Raw genomic sequence first — 16034 nt, 5'->3', positions numbered from 1 at the left:
CAATGACGGGGGTGATCACCCCATATAGACTCCCTGATCACCCCCCTGTCATTGATCACCCCCCTGTAAGGCTCCATTCAGACGTCCGTATGTGTTTTGCAGATCCGATTCATGTATCCGTGGATCCGTAAAAAACATACGGACGTCTGAATGGAGCCTTACAGGGGGGTGATCAGGGAGTCTATATGGGGTGATCACCCCCCTGTAAGGCTCCATTCAGACGTCCGTATGTATTTTGCGGATCCGATCCATGTATCCGTAAAAAACATATGGATGTCTGAATGGAGCCTTACAAGGTGGTGATCAATGACAGGGGGGTGATCAGGGAGTCTATATGGGGTGATCACCCCCCTGTCAGGCTCCATTCAGACATCCGTATGTGTTTTGCGGATCCGATCCATGTATCCGTGGATCCGTAAAAAACATACGGACGTCTGAATGGAGCCTTACAAGGTGGTGATCAATGACAGGGGGGTGATCAGGGAGTCTATATGGGGTGATCAGGGGTTAATAAGGGGTTAATAAGTGACGGGGGGGGGGGGTGTAGTGTAGTGGTGTTTGGTGCTACTTATTACTGAGCTGCCTGTGTCCTCTGGTGGTCGATCCAAGCAAAAGGGACTACCAGAGGACCAGGTAGCAGGTATATTAGACGCCGTTATCAAAACAGCGTCTAATATACCTGTTAGGGGTTAAAAAAAAAAATCGCATCTCCAGCCTGCCAGCGAACGATCGCGGCTGGCAGGCTGGAGATCCACTCGCTTACCTTCCGATCCTGTGAACGAGCGCGCCTATATGCGCGCGTTCACAGGAAATCTCGCCTCTCGCGAGAGGACGCGTATATGTGTCCACCCAGAATAGCAGAGCCGCCGCCAAGACGCAATCCTGCGTACGGCGGTCCTCAGGTGGTTAAACCATTCCACGAAAATCTGCCCTCCAAAAACCATATGGCACTCCTCTCCTTCTGATCCCTGACATGTGCCCAAAATAGCAATTTACAACTACATATGGGGTGTTGCCATGTTCTGGAGAAAATGTTTAAAATTTGTGGTGCTTTTTCTCCTGTAAAATGAAAAATAGAAAGCTTATGCAACATTTTATTGGAATAAATGAACATTTTCATTTTCACACCCAAGTGTTCTCTTTAACCTGTTGCGGACACATGATGTACCAGTACGGCATAATGTCCCGATACTTAAGGACACATGACGTACCGGTACGTCATGTGTAGTTCCGATCACCGGGCGACATAGTGCCTGCTCAAATCACCTTGTTCCGAGGCACAAGGGAACAATGCACGCGGGGGAGGGGGGTTCCTGTGACCCTTCCTTTCCCCCCCCACCGTGTCGCCGATCGCCGCAAACCGCAGGTCAATTCAGACCTGCGTTACAGGTTGCTGCGGTGCCATCGGGTCCCCACGCGGCTGTAAGGGGGACCCGATGCCAGGGAAGGCAGCGCAATGCCTTCCTGTGACGAGCCTGTGAGATCCAGCCCCCTGGATCTCACAGGCCGGAAGCTGTATGAGTAATACACACTGTATTACTCATACAGCTAACGCATTCCAATACAGAAGTATTGGAATGCATTGTAAAGGGGGATTAGACCCCCAAAAGTTGAAGTACCACAGTGGGACAAAAAAAAAAAAAAGGTAAAAATTTTGGAAAAAAGTAGACTTTAGGTATCGCTGCGTCCGTATCGACCAGCTTTACAGACATATCACATGACCTAACCCCTCAGATGAACACCGTAAAAAATAAAAACTGTGCTAAATAAACCATTTTTTTGTCACCTTACATCACAAAAAGTACAACAGCAAGCGATCAAAAAGGCGTATGCCCACCAAAATAGTACCAATCTAACCGTCACCTCATCCCGCAAAAATGAGCCCGTACCTAAGACAATCGCCCAAAAAAAAAAAAAAAAAAAGTATTTTTTGGTCACCTTACATCGCAAAAAGTGTAATAGCAAGCGATCAAAAAAAAAAGTCATACACACCCCAAAATAGTGCCAAACAGTCATCTCATCCGGGAAAAATCCTACCCTACCCAACATAATCGCCCAAAAACGGAAAAAACTATGGCTATGAAGACAAACATTTTTTTTGGTTTCAAAAATGAAATCATTCGGTAAAACTTTCATAAATTAAAAAAATAGTATACATATTCGGTATCGCCGCGTACGTGACAACCTGGTCTATAAAAATACCACATGATCTAACCTGTCAGGTGAATGTTGTAAATAACAAAAAATAAAAAACTGTGCCAAAACAACTATTTCTTGTTACCTTGCCTCACAAAAAGTGTAATATAGAGCAACCAAAAATCATATGTAACCCTAAACTAGTACCAACAAAACTGACACCTTATCTCGTACTTTCTAAAATGGGGTTACTTTTTGGGATTTTCTACTCCAGGGGTGCATCAGGGGGGCTTCAAAAATGGGACATGGTGTCAAAAAAACTGTCCAGCAAAATCTACCTTCCAAAAACCGTATGGCATTCCTTTCCTTCTGCGCCCTGCCGTGTGCCCGTACAGCAGTTTACAACCACATATAGGGGGTTTCTGTAAACTACAGAATCAGGGCCATAAATATTGAGTTTTGTTTGGCTGTTAACTCTTGCTTTGTAACTGGAAAAAAATTATTAAAATGGAAAATTTAAAGGGTTAACTAAGTTTGTAAAATCAGTTTTCAATCTTGAGGGGTGTAGTCTCTAGAATGGGGTCATTTTTCAGTGGTTTATATTATGCAAGCCTCACAAAGTGACTTCAGACCTGAACTGGTCCTTAAAAAGTGGGTTTTTGAAAATTTCTGAAAAATTTCAAGATTTGTTTCTAAACTTCTAAGCCTTAAACATCCCCAAAAAAAATGTCATTCCCAAAAGGATCCAAACATGAAGTAGACATATGGGGAATGTAAAGTAATAACCATTTATGTAGGTATTACTATGTATTATAGAAGTAGAGAAATTGAAACTTTTGGCAAATTTGGTATTTTTTTTGTAAATAAAAATGATTTTTTTTTACTCCATTTTACCACTGTCATGAAGTACATTATGTGATGAAAAACAATCTCAGAATGGCCTGGATAAGGGAGCATTCACACGACCGTGTTGGTTTTGCGGTCCGTAAATCACGGATCCGTGTGTTCCGTATGTCTTCAGTTATCTTTCCTTTTCCGTTCCGCAAGTCCGTATAATACGGACATGGTGCTTCCGTGTGTCATCCGTTTTTCACGGTCCGCAAAAAACTGAAATGGGACTGAAATGGGGTTTCCTAGAATGTTATCAGTCCAGGGGTCCGTTAAAAACGGATGACACACGGATGCATTTCCGTGTGCTATCCGTTTTTCACGGACCCAATGACTTTCTATGGGGCCACGGACCACGATTTGCGGCCAAGTATAGGACATGTTCTAAAAAAAAAAAGGAACGGACACCACACGGATGAGAATAAAAAGGCATACCGTAATTTTCACGGACCCATAGAAATTAATGGGTCCGTGCATTGTCCGTCAAAATTGCGGAACGGACGCGGAACGGACACGGAAGAAAAACACGTTTGTGTGAATGCTCCCTAAGTAAAGGCGTTTTAAAGTTATCACCACAAAGTGACACTGGTCAGATTTGCAAAAAATGGCCTGGTCCTTAAGGTGTTAAAGCCTATGGGTTCAGTGGTCCAGTATACATCTCAATAGATTCCTTACAGGATTTATTTTCGAAAATGGTGTAAATTTTTGGGAGATTCTACTGTGGGGGTAGGGTTGGCCAATATACCGGTATCACGATATACCGCGGTTGAGAAAAACGTTACCTTTAGGGCTCATTCAGACGGCCGTATGCTGTCCGCAAAAATACTGAATGCTATCCGTTTTTTTGCGGATCCGCAAAAAAACGGATCTGCAAAAAAACGGATAGCATTCAGTATTTTTGCGGACCCATAGACTTCAATGGGGCCATGTCCTGATTTTCACGGACAAGTATAGGACATGTTTCATTTTTTTTGCGGATCCGCAAAAAAACGGATAGCATTCAGTATTTTTGCGGACAGCATACGGCCGTCTGAATGAGCCCTTATAAGCAATCGTGGACTTATAAAACTGGCAAAAATCATCTTAGTAGGATATGCAAATGAGGGCTAGCAAGTGCCCAGTGGCGACGTAAACCTCGTAGGTGCCCAGGCAGCTCTGCCTTATCGTCGCTTCCCCCCGCCCAGTCTTTCCCTCTGCCCGCCCATCTTCTTAATTCTTCTCTCGCCGAGATCCCGCGCCTGAAGATAGGTCAATATTAAAAGCCCAGAAATCCCTTTTAAGCTCCCAGTCTATTGTTTAAATTGTGATGTTATACGGCGGTAGGCATGCTCAACCTGTGGCCCTCCAGCTGCGGACAAGAATAGGCATGTCTATAGGGGTGCCAGGCGGTGTGTTGCGGATCCGCAATATGCAGGTCCGCAACACACCACGGACATGTGAATGGAGCCTAACTTTAAAACGCTTTTACTTATCCAGGCCATTCTGAGATCGTTTTTTCGTCACATATTGTACTTCATGACACTGGTAAAATGGAGTCCAAAAAAATCTTTATTTCTAAAAAAAAAAAAATATACAAAAGTTACCAAAAATTTGGGAAAATTAGCAAATTTGCAAATTTCAGTTTCTCTACTTTTATAATAGATAGTAATAGATCCAAAAATAGTTATTATTTTACATTCCCCATATGTCTACTTTATGTTTGGATCATTTTGGGAATGCCATTTTATTTTTTGGGGATGTTAGAAGGCTTAGAAGTTTAGAAGCAAATCTTAAAATTTTTCTCAAAATTTTTAAAACCCACTTTTTCAGGACCAGTTCAGGTCTGAAATCACTTTGTGAGTCTTACATAATAGAAACCACCCAAAAATGAACCCATTCTATAAACTACACCCCTCAAGGTATTCAAAACTGATTTTACAAACGTCATTAACCCTTTAGGTGTTCCACAAGAATTAATGGAAAATAGAGATAACATTTCAAAATTCCAATTTTTTGGCAGATTTTTCATTCGAATAAATTTTTTCCAGTTACAAAGCAGGGGTTAACAGTCAAACAAAACTCAATATTTATGGCCCCGATTCTGTAGTTTACAGAAACACCCCATATGTGGTCGTAAACAGCTGTACGGGCACACGGCAGGGCGCAGAGGGAAAGGAACGCCATACGGTTTTTGGAAGGCAGATTTTGCTGGACTGGTTTTTTGATACCATGTCCCATTTGAAGCCCTCCTGATGCACCCATAGAGTAGAAACTCCAAAAAAGTTACCCCATTTTGGAAACTACGAGATAGGGTGGCAGTTTTGTTGGTACTATTTTAGGGTACATATGATTTTTGGTTGCTCTATATTACACTTTTTGTGAGGCAACATAACAAGAAATAGCTGTTTTGGCACAGTTTTTCAGAAGAATATTTAATTAACTCAGATCTAGGAAGTGTTATTTTTGTGTTCCCTTTATTTTTTTGAGCAGTGTAATAAGGGGAAAGGGGATTTTTTTAAATCTTTTTTTACTTTATTAATTTTATTAAAAACTATTTTTTTGACTTTTTTTCCCTCTTTACTTTATTTCTGATGTTCATTTTTGGGAGTCTGATCCCCTCTGCAATGCATTACAATACATTTGTATTGTAATGCATTGCCTGTTCGTGTACTAAAGTGAGTAGTACACAAACAGGTTGCCTAGGAGACCCAGCCTGAGGCTCCCGTAGAAGGCAGTTCCGGATGCCGTGCAAGGCATTGGGCAACCTTCTGAGACAGAGTCCCCGCCACAGAAGCACGGGGAATCGATGCACTCCCTCAAACACAAACCCCTTCTATGCCGCGGTAGCGGCATAGAAGAGGTTAATCCGCCACGATCGACGAAATGGGGGGTGACAGGACCCCCCTCGGCATTGACCCAAGGTGCCTGCTCAATGATTTGAGCAGGCACCTTGTTCCGATTACCGCCCGCCGTGGTGATCGGAAATACACAGGGTGTACAGGTACGGCCTGTGTCCTTAAAGGGATTCTGTCATCAGAATTTAGGCCTATAACCTAAACATATGGCGATGTCCCTAGTAATACACTGAATCCTAAAGTGACTTTATCAAATGCGCCTGTGGCTCTATAATCATAAAAAACATGTTTATATCACCTGTCACTCACGTCAGAAATGTGTCCAAGGGGACGTCTCATGGTGCAGGGTGCCCGGCTGCAGCCATCTCGTTTAGGTGCCCAGCGCCGCCTTCTGAATTGAAAATCGCTGCCCTACCTTTCATTAGATCCGCCTACCTTAGTTCATCGCCGCCTCTCTAACGTCCACTCTCTTCAGCCAAATCCCGCGCGTGCGCACTAGGTATAACCGGAGAAGGATAGGACATCGCGGAGAAGGATAGGACATTTCTGAAGGAAAGTGGCAAGCATCTGTGATTTGCGGACCGCAAAACACCTACAGCCGTGTAAATCTTAAAGTGGTTTGCAAACATCCTATTAGACAATTTTCAATGGGGCATATCCTACGAGTGTCGGACACACTGCCACATACCTTCAGTGTGGCGGGGCTTTCTCAGCTCTGCAGTTAGAAATCACAATAGCAGTTAGCTCCCGATGACTCACAAGTAGTGTTGAGCGAACTTCTGTTTTAAGTTCGGCGTCCGGCTAGAGAATCCAGATATGGATTCCGAATTCCGTTGTGGTCCATGGTAGCGGAATCAATAATGGACGATTATTGATTCCGCTACCACGCTAACCGGAAGCCGAACTTTAGACGCCGAACTTAAAAGAGAAGTTCGCTCAACACTACTCACAAGTAATGAGGAAACATGTCGAGCCGGACGCCACATGTGGGAATCTATGTATTAGCTAGCTGAGTTGGAAGTACTACAGATAGCTTAGGGGTGTTTATGCGCAATTGGGGCATTAGGACCTGTGTCACCATGCGACGGACACTTATTGGGGGTTAGACATACCACATCCAGCCAGTACTAACCAAAAGGTGCCCGATTGTTCTAACAGTATATAAATATATATATATATATATATATATATATATATATATATATATATATATATATATATATATATATACACACACACCTAAAGAATTATTAGGAACACCATACTAATACGGTGTTGGACTCCCTTTTGCCTTCAGAACTGCCTTAATTCTACGTGGCATTGATTCAACAAGGTGCTGATAGCATTCTTTAGAAATGTTGGCCCATATTGATAGGATAGCATCTTGCAGTTGATGGAGATTTGAGGGATGCACATCCAGGGCACGAAGCTCCCGTTCCACCACATCCCAAATATGCTCTATTTGGTTGAGATCTGGTGACTGTGGGGGCCATTTTAGTACAGTGAACTCATTGTCATGTTCAAGAAACCAATTTGAAATGATTCGAGCTTTGTGACATGGTGCATTATCCTGCTGGAAGCAGCCATCAGAGGATGGATACATGTTCTCATTCTGTTTACGCCAAATTCGGACTCTACCATTTGAATGTCTCAACAGAAATCGAGACCCATCAGACCAGGCAACATTTTTCCAGTCTTTAACAGTTTAATTTTGGTGAGCTCGTGCAAATTGTAGCCTCTATTTCCTATTTGTAGTGGAGATGAGTGGTACCCGATGGGGTCTTCGGCTGTTGTAGCCCATCCGCCTCAAGGTTGTGCGTGTTGTGGCTTCACAAATGCTTTGCTGCATACCTCGGTTGTAACGAGTGGTTATTTCAGTCAACGTTGCTCTTCTATCAGCTTGAATCAGTCGACCCATTCTCCTCTGACCTCTAGCATCCACAAGGCATTTTCGCCCACAGGACTGCCGCATACTGGATGTTTTTCCCTTTTCACACCATTCTTTGTAAACCCTAGAAATGGTTGTGCGTGAAAATCCCAGTAACTGAGCAGATTGTGAAATATTCAGACCGGCCCGTCTGGCACCAACAACCATGCCACGCTCAAAATTGCTTAAATCACCTTTCTTTCCCATTCTGACATCCAGTTTGGAGTTCAGGAGATTGTCTTGACCAGGACCACCCCCTAAATGCATTGAAGCAACTGCCATGTGATTGGTTGACTAGATAATTGCATTAATGAGAAATAGAACAGGTGTTCCTAATAATTCTTTAGGTGAGTGTAATATATATATATATACACTCCCCCTTGCTATCTTATTACTGGCCGCACAGAGCACTTCAGCATATGGGGGCACTCACCTGCACCAGAAGTTTATAGGCACTCTGTGCTTGCCAGTTTGTTGAAGCACAGTTTGGCGGTAGCCAGCGTAACATTTTCTAGTTTATCATACCAGGGTCCCAGTTTTACTGGATACACAAGGCTTATCATTTTAGCGCCCACTGGGTATATTTTCAGATTTTTCTTCCACCTTTATTTACAATCACTAAAGGAATCTTCTTTCTCCACTATATATTGTTAGGCTACTTTCACGCTAGTGTTTTTACTGGATCCGGCAGGGTTCGGCAAAAACGCTCCCGTTACTGATAATACAACCATCTACATCAGTTATGAACAGATCCGGTTCTATTATCTTTAACATACCCAAGACGGATCCGTCATGAACTCCACAGAAAGTCAATGGGGGACAGATCAGTTTTCTATTGTGTCAGAGAAAATGGATCAGTCATGACTCACAATGCAAGTAAATGGGTCTTGCACCGCATCGCAGGACAGAAAGCAAACAGCAGCATGCTGTGGTTTGCTCTCTGGTATGAGAACAGAACGGACTGCATTTTGGAGCATTCCGTTCTGTTCAATTCCGTTTTGTCCCCATTGACAACGAATGGGGACAAAACTGAAGAATTTTTTTCCGGTATTGAGACCCTATGACGGATCTCAATACCGGAAAATATTAACGCTAGTGTGAAAGTAGCCTAAACCAGATATCCAATAAAGTATTGTTATTTTGTTTCAGTGCCTTACTCCACAGTGATTAGTTTAAAGGGGTTCTACAGTTTGTTTTAACTGATGATCTATCCTCTGGATAGATCATCAGCATCTGATCGGCAGGAGTCCGACACCCGGGACCCCCGCCGATCAGCTGTTTGAGAAGGCAGTGGCACTCCAGCAGCGCCGCGGCCTTACCGCTGGCCCAGTGACATCACGACTAGTATCAACTGGTCTGGGCGGGGCTAAGCTCCATTCAAGTGAACAGAGCTTAGCCCCGCCCAGGGCTGTGGAGTCGGTAGATAAATGCTCCAACTCCAACTCCTCAGTTTTTGGTACTTCCGACTCCGACTCCTCTGTATTTTATACATTCCTTGAAGGAAAGAAAGGCAACATACATGTCATTACCACAGAACTACTGGCTAGGAAGTCGCTGCCTTCTCCTTTGTGGGCTGATCTTCTGCTGAAGATAGGGCAGTGGGAGGATCCAGGAAGGGGCAGGGGAAGGGGCATTTATTCTAAAACATGATTTCCCTAGTAGAATCCCATAGTCATGTTTAAAGTTTAAGCTAACAATCTGAGTTTACAAGTTTTTATAGCCTTAGCTAAATGACAGCAGTTTTTCAAATGGTTTACAGCTTCAGTCTTGAACTATTGACTATCCATTCCCTTCACTTATACAAGTGTCTAGTCCTGCAAAAAACATTTACTTAAACCAGTGAGAGGCTAGGTTAACCATGGGCGTTGCGTTCCCTTTCACAGCGGAACACAACACAATGGAAAGTATAAGTATTGCCGCTCCTTAACTGTGCGTTGCGTGCCATATAGTGAAGCATATGAAAAGCATGCTTCTTCATGGTCACTTAACGTGTTCGTTTTGCGGTAACGTGATGCATTGGCCTTTATGCTTACAGTAGAGAAGTACCGTATTTTTCGCAAAAGTGGGGGAAAATAGCAGTGCGTCTTATGGGGCGAATGCTGCAACCGTCCGGTGAATAGGCTGAGAGGGAGGAGGGGCTGGGGGCCGGCATCTGTTTCTGTAATGACAGCGGGGCCCGGTGCAGTCACTGTATTCTACTACACCGGGCCCCGCTCACTGTAGTATACGGTAATCATATCTAACTTGTGGGTATTGTTAAAGTATTCCAATAATTTTAAATCTAGCGCTGTACTACTTACTACTAACTTCTTGGCAGTCAGGAGGCCGGGTGGGCGCTCGTAGCGTAGCTCACTATGTCACGCGCCTGCTCCGCCCACTTTATGAACGAAGCAGGCACCGGGCCCCGCTGCCATTACAGAAACAGATGCTGGCCCCCATTCACTACACAGGGACACTGTTATGGGGGGGATCTGTGGATGACACATAAGATAAGATGCCCCCATAACAGTGCCACCCACAGATGGCCCCATAACAGTGCCACCCACAGATGCCTTCATAACCGTGCCACCCACAGACCACCATTAGTTCAAAACCCACCAAAAGCACACCTTTTGGTTCAAAATATTGTTTTTCTAGGTGCATCTTATAGGGCGAAAAATACGGTAATTAATTATAACTTTTTGTGAATTGGGACATTTAAACTTGCTTTTTTTTATTCCAATTTAAATCTAGTAGGAGTCGGAGTCTGTTCATTTTTTGCCGCCTCCGACTCCAGGGACCCAAAACTGCCTCCGACTCCACAGCCCTGGCCCCGCCCAGGCCATTTGATACTAGTCGTGACATCACTGGGCCAGCGGTAAACAGTGAGAAGGCAGCGCCGCTGCCTTCTCAAACAACTGATTGGCGGGGGTCCCGGGTGTCAGACCCCCGTCAATCAGATGCTGATTAACTATCCTGAGGATAAATCATCAGTTAAAACAAACTACATTACCCCTTTAACACAGAGACACATATTTTTCTTGATCTTTATACTGTGAATTTACACTGAGAAAGGAGGCCCCAATGTTGTGGAGCTGGCCTCCATTCATTTCTATGGGGCCGCCAAAAATAGGCAAGCACTGGCTCGGCTATTTCTGTCAGCCCCATAGAAATAATTGGGAGCAGTGGCCGCGCAAGTGCAGTGCCCTCCTATTCAGTACTATAGGGAGAGCGCTTGGTGCCGGCCAGACCTGGTGAAACCCGAGGTCCCCCAACCACCGCCTTCCCCTTATGTCGTACATGTACGGCATTTGCCTGCAGGTCATGTATAGAGCAAGCTCACAAGCTGGCATTCGCCAGCAGCGACGCTGATCATGGTCATTTAACCCCTCAGATTCAGCTGTCTCTGGTGGTTAGACAGATCAGAGCTCCTCTGGCAAAATCATGTGGCCTGTCATGGATAACGCCTGAGGCACAGCTGGTCAGAATGCCGTAGACTAATAGTATTCGTCTGCTTTCTATGGGACAAGTGATCAGAAGACAAAAAAAAAATTAATTAACAATTAAAATATTTTAAAAAATAATAATTATCACCCCCTTTCCATAAAAAAAATAAAAATCTGGTATTGCCAAGCCCAAAAACGTCCAAACTATTGCAAACGCCATCATGGAAATCAAATCTGAAAAGGCAGAAACTAATATTGACCCTGTCCTTATGGAGATAGAGGAAACCCAAAAAACCAATTAGTGTGCACGTTCTATAATTATATTATACACCCAGAAATGATGGCACCGGCTGACCGAGGCCACCGCAGTCAGCACTCAGAACACTTACTTATGCGGAAAAGAGTAACAAGCAGACGACCCAGTAAACGGTATAACCCAGCTACCTACTAATGGCGGAAGGAAACAGCGCGCCGAGGTCCTAGACGGCAATGGACCACGTGATCCCGGAAGGCCAGTATTCCGAGCTGCTGAGGTGCCCGCGGCATTGCCTGTAAGTATAGGGATTGGATGGCTGTGAATACAAACATTCCCAGTTAAATCTAGATGTTGTGCGATGCTATAAACGGCAGTATTGTTCCCTATTTATCATTTACATTTTCTTTCATGATCTGTGGCATTTCCGATACGGGGCTGAAAGTTTAGCGTTGCCTTGGTAACGAAACGTCTTTCCAGGTCTCCGAGGCTGCTGAGGTAAATATGGTGCTACAAAGGTATATTTCCAGTGAGTGATTTCGCTGGTTGATGAAGGAAGAAGCATGATGTCTGTGTCTCACGTATGTGGGGTATGTGCTAAACGGAGGAAACTGTTCAAAGCTACAGATGAGGATGCGTTTCCTGACGGGACGTTGGATGACCAGGATGTATGCGAGGCTTCTGGTGACATGGACACACGTGCTTATTGGCTTCCCTTGTGCTGTAGACATGGAATGATCCTAGCCTGAGATTACAGTCTCAGATATTGCTCGATATCCCGACTCACATGCAGAATGTGGAAGTGGCAGCCACATGGGATTACGGCGACATCTCCGATTAATTCAGTCATTAACGAGGACCTGTCGCCTCTCCTGACATCTCCGTTTTTGTAACTACTTGCATTCCGCATGTCATCTATTCTTATAACTCCATTAGGGTACACACTAGCTTTTTCTTTTCCGGTATTGAGTTCCGTCACAGGGGCTCAATACTGATCAGTTATATCCTAATGCATTCTGAATGGAGAGCATTCTATTCATGATGCATCAGTTCAGTCCCTCTTACGTTTCTTGGACGGAGAAAATACCACAGCATGCTGCAGTTTTCTCTCCGGCCAAAAATACTGATCACTTGCCGGAATGCCGAATCCGGCATTCATTTACATTGAAGTGCATTAGTGCCGGATTCGGCATGCGCAGACCTTTAACCCCTTAAGGACACAGCCTTATTTCACCTTAAGGACCAGGCCATTTTTTGAAAATCTGACCAGTGTCACTTTAAGTGGTGATCATTTTAAAACACTTTGACTTATCCAGGCCATTCTGAGGATGTTTTTTCGTCACATATTGTACTTCATGACACTGGTAAAAGGAAGTCAAAATTGTATATATTTTTTTATAAAAAAAATACCAAATTTACCAAAAATTAGTAAAAATTTTCAAATTTCCAAGTTTCAATTTCTCTACTTCTATAATACATAGTAATACCTCCAAAAATAGTTATTACTTTACATTCCACATATGTCTACTTCATGTTTGGATCATTTTGGGAACTATATTTTATCTTTTGGGGATGTTACAAGGCTTAGAAGTTTAGAAGCAAATCTTGAAATTTTTCTGAAATTTTCAAAAACCCAATTTTTAGGGACCAGTTCAGGTCTGAAGTCACTTTGCGAGGCTTACATAAAAGAAACCACCCCAAAATGACCCCATTCTAAAAACTACATCCCTCAAGGTATTCAAAACTGATTTTACAAACTTTGTTAACCTTTTAGGTGTTCCACAAGAATTAATGGAAAATAGAGATACAATTTCAAAATTTCACTTTTTTGGCAGATTTTCCATTTTAATAATTTTTTTCCAGTTACAAAGCAAGGGTTAACTGACAAAACTCAATATTTATGGCCCTGATTCTGTAGTTTACAGAAACCCCCTATATGTGGTTGTAAACTGCTGTACGGGCACACGGCAGGGCACAGAAGGAAAGGAATGCCATACGGTTTTTGGAAGGAAGGTTTTGCTGGACTGGTTTTTTGACACCATGTCCCATTTGAAGCCCCCCTGATCAGGGCCGGATTAAGAGCATCATGGGCCTGGTGCTGAGGATTTTGCTGGGCCTTTTTATGGAACTGCACTCAGTGTCTTAATTACATATATATTTTATCGATACCATTAAAGTATTTTGTTCCTGCAACTACCCCTTCATTTGGCTTCTATCTTGGCAACATGGAGGGGGACCACGGGAGGGGGACCCTGAGGGTGGGGCACCCTCAGGGCACTATAGTGTCAGGAAAACCGCTTTGTTTTCCTGACACTATAGTGATCATTTAACATGACTATGAAGATTACTGTTTTCTAGCTGCTGTGGACTGTGGACAACAGCAGCTAGAAACAGTAATTTTCATAGAGCTGTGTTATGATTTATGGACACAGCACTCAGCATGCTTAGCCAGTCAGATAGAAGGCTGGCTAAGCATGCTGAGAGCTGTGTCTAAATAACATAACACATTAAAGGGATTCTGTCACCAGGTTTGACCCCTGTCAGCTAAAAATATGCTAATGTTCAGGGCGTCTTCACGATTCCTAATGTGGGCTTATAAATGTCATCTGTGGGCTTATTTAGCTAAAAAACAGCTTTTACTAACCTGTCAGTCAAACAAATAAGGTGCCCAAGGGGATGTTAATGAATGCAAGGTGTCAGCCGCACCCGCCGCCGTTCATGCCCAGCGCCGCCTTTCCGGACTTCTGCGCCGCCTCCTAATCCTCTGTGCCGCCTCTCGCTCTCCCTCCCTCCCCCCTCCACTTCGCTGTAAGAAGCCAAATGGAGAAGTCTGCACGGGCGCATCAGGCAGAGCCCTGTGCGCAAGCGCGAGATCTTACAGCAGAAGGAGGGGGAGTGAGGGAGAGCGAGAGGCGGCACAGAGGATTAGGAGGCGGTGCAGAAGTCCGGAAAGGCGGCGCTGGGCACGAACGGCGGTGGGTGCGGCGGGCATCTTGCACCCATTAACATCCCCTTGGGCACCTTATTTGTTTGACTGACAGGTTAGTAAAAGCTGTTTTTTAGCTAAATAAGACCACAGATGACATTTATAAGCCCACATTAGGAATCGTGAAGACTCCCTGAACATCAGCATATTTTTAGCTGACAGGGGTCAAACCTGGTGACAGAATCCCTTTAAAGAAATTACTGTTTCTAGCTGCTGTGGACTAGCTGTGGACTAGCAGCTAGAAACAGTAATTTCTTTAATGTGTTATGTTATTTAGACTGAGCTCTCAGCATGCTTAGCCAGTCAGTAATTTCCATAGTGCTGTTATGATTTATGGACACAGCTCTCAGCATGCTTAGCCAGCCTTCTATCTGGCTGTGCTTCTTGAGAGTCACAGTCCACAGGCTCAGAAACAGCCAGATAGAAGGCTGGCTAAGCATGCTGAGAGCTGTGTCCATAAATCAGAACAGCACTATGATTGCCCTCCCTTCCAACTGGATGAGTTTATCTGATACCTGCCCTGCTCCAGAAGCTCCTGCTGTCTCACGGGCTGGTGTGGCTGAGCGCTGTGGGCCGTGTGCTGGTCGAAACTGCTGAGTAGGTTGTACACAGCGCAGCGTGCAGGAGGGATAACCGCGGGCGCACTGAGGTCATATCCGGCGGGCCGGCATTACAGGAACCGCACCAGCTGCTCTGACGTCCTGCCGCCGGATATCCTGTGACGTATATCCGGCGGCAGGACGTCAGAGCAGCTGGTGCTGTTCCTGTAATGCCGCGGCCCGCCGGATATGACCTCAGTAGTGATAGGAAGTTCGGATCTTTCAGATGAATCGGTTCATTTGAATCAGCTCATTCAAATGAACCGATTCATGAATCGGATCTTCGGTTCACTTGGTGAGTCACTGACTGCTGAGCTGACTCGCAAGTGAACTGAAGACTCTAGGTGCCGGTGCGCATGCGCAGATGCTATCCATTCGATTCACTTGCTGCTGCTGACTCAGTCGGCTCTTCAGCTCTCTAATGAGTGAGTCAGGATCAGGAAGAGTGATTGATTATAGTGATAGTGAAGGGAAGCTGAGGCTGACGCCGGACAGGAGTACTCAGGACAGGAGTCAGGAGCTGTCACTGTGGTGTGCATTGTTGTCTGTTGTGCATTGTTACCCACAGGGACAACAGTCTGACACTGACAGTAGTACAACGAACCAAGTGAAGTGAAATGTGAATGCAGCACAGGGAAAACTATGTGCTGAATTGATAACAGTATTACAGTAACACAGTCACTGGCTGATAATAAAATAGTCCCCACAGTCCCCACTTAACGGAATCCATAAAGGAGATGTGAACCCACCCTTAGTTATATAGCTACTGAATGAGATGCCTTTAACATATTTATCTCCTGAGAAGCCAATTTGATCCTAAAGGGTTAATTCAACCTGTAATCTAAACTCTGTGTCATCTGTCACTTCTCTTATCTCTCTGCTCCTGTCAAAGGCGTACATAGAAATCACTGGGCCCCATAGCAAATATCTAAATTGGGCCCCCATTCCCCTTTTATAGCCCCTCCCACTACCCATTCCAGGCCTCT

General features: G+C 44.4%; 2 protein-coding genes across 5 annotated transcripts in view; one reads left to right on the top strand and one right to left on the bottom strand.

The window, feature by feature from the left end:
- NUP62CL (nucleoporin 62 C-terminal like) overlaps window positions 1-11766 on the bottom strand; it is a 147905-nt gene extending 136139 nt beyond the window's left edge. The window contains exon 1 of one of the 4 annotated variants that reach the window (XM_040405101.1): window positions 11659-11766. The gene's annotated coding sequence lies outside the window, so the exon portion shown is untranslated. Of the gene's footprint in view, window positions 1-11599 lie in introns of all 4 variants that reach the window. The other 3 variants (XM_040405106.1, XM_040405102.1, XM_040405104.1) reach the window with 3 other exon arrangements.
- Window positions 11767-11800: 34 nt separating this feature from the next.
- The window catches only part of DNAAF6 (dynein axonemal assembly factor 6), a 167746-nt gene continuing 163512 nt past the window's right edge, over window positions 11801-16034 (top strand). The window contains exon 1 of the mRNA XM_040405107.1: window positions 11801-11961. The gene's annotated coding sequence lies outside the window, so the exon portion shown is untranslated. The remainder of the gene's footprint in view (window positions 11962-16034) is intronic.

This window comes from Bufo bufo, chromosome 8, assembly GCF_905171765.1.
Source record: "Bufo bufo chromosome 8, aBufBuf1.1, whole genome shotgun sequence".
NCBI classification, from domain to species: Eukaryota; Metazoa; Chordata; class Amphibia; order Anura; family Bufonidae; genus Bufo; species Bufo bufo.
Note: the sequence above shows the minus strand (reverse complement) of the source record. Positions and strands in the feature narration are given on the sequence as shown.